The 1,246-nt window shown below is 56.2% G+C and overlaps 1 protein-coding gene across 1 annotated transcript in view; it reads left to right on the top strand.

Moving 5' to 3' along the window:
• LOC127750700 (POU domain, class 3, transcription factor 2-like) overlaps positions 1 to 1,246 on the top strand; it is a 14,822-nt gene that overhangs the window by 700 nt on the left and 12,876 nt on the right. The gene's annotated exons all lie outside the window — the stretch shown is intronic.

The following is a 1,246-nucleotide window of genomic DNA, read 5'->3' as shown; positions in this document are numbered from 1 at the left end:
CACCTGCTGCGTTCAGCCTTTCACGTCCCGATCAGATCCGCCGGCGCGGCCCGCCGCGGGATGATAAGTTGAACGCCATCAAAAATTCAGCGGCGATATTTATGACTGGCTTATGATGACCCGTGGCCAATTTAAACTGAACGCCCGCGTCCGGAGAGAACTATTTTTTAACGGAGTATTTTTCTTGTGGTATTCAGCACAGCGGGACGCATCAAGGCTGCTAACACGGAGTTTAAAATGGCGATACGTCGAGCAATAATGTCATGGAAGGGGTTTACTTACGGAATGTCAATCATAGTGTCCGTGTGCACCAAAATCGCCCGCCCAAGCATGCATACCTCCCCGAGTCCCACGGGGGGTAATCCCGCCCTCCTCGTGGATGCGCCGCGCCGCGCGCCAGACGTGCTCCTGAGAGAAAGAGGTAGAGCGGCAGACGGACAGAGTCATGGTGACAGCGGGGCTGCACTCCGACCGGGGTGGGGGAGAGGAGCTCGGAGGAGGAGAGAGGCTGAACCGTTTCGCACGACCTTGCTGCCTTCCTGAGATTAGGTTGTCGAGGCGCCCTGGCCTGGAGCGCTTCCTCCGCTGCATGTCTTTGGCTCTGGTCTGGAGCGCCGCGCCTAACGTGAGCCGCTTCGCCAGGCCCCGTCCTTGCCTTGCAGCGCCATGCAGCGTGCTCCGCGGCGCCACGCCATGCCGCGCCGCGCTGATCGGCGAGATGCATGAATTTTAAACACAGGATGTCCGTCTCAAAACGGATATACAGCACCGCCTGCAACGCAGACGACCTCTGGTCGGACGGGAGTATGGTGGGGGTAACTGATGAAGGGGTGGGTATGTATGTATGCAGAACATAACAATTTTACCGCCTATTTCTCTACTAGCAAAGAGAAACCTAAGGAGTTCGACACTTCCCGAAAGTTTAAATTAATAGATCAAGAAAGTTGCATTGATACAACTTAAGAAGTATACCTAAACGCGCTGGTACAAAATTTGACTCAATAACCCCTTTTCCGGTGTTCTTAGTTCTCAGCTCTTGATGGCTGTTTGGTCCCCCTGCCTGGCATCGGTACGGCCGCTCCCGACTCGATAGTGTCCCCGTGTCTCCGTTCAATCTGCCCTTGGGATTGGAGCAGATCGGAACCGGATAGGGAGGGGGGGGGGGTACGTCGTGGAGGAAAGAGGGGGGCAGGGAGTATGGATCGTGGATCGTCGTGAACGGGACTGCATGGCGTCCGAGCGGGAG

Source organism: Frankliniella occidentalis, unplaced genomic scaffold, assembly GCF_000697945.3.
Source record: "Frankliniella occidentalis isolate FOCC.00 unplaced genomic scaffold, Focc_3.1 Scaffold240, whole genome shotgun sequence".
Lineage (NCBI taxonomy): Eukaryota > Metazoa > Arthropoda > Insecta > Thysanoptera > Thripidae > Frankliniella > Frankliniella occidentalis.
The sequence above is the reverse complement of the archived record's forward strand: the minus strand, read 5'-3'. Positions and strand labels throughout refer to the sequence as shown.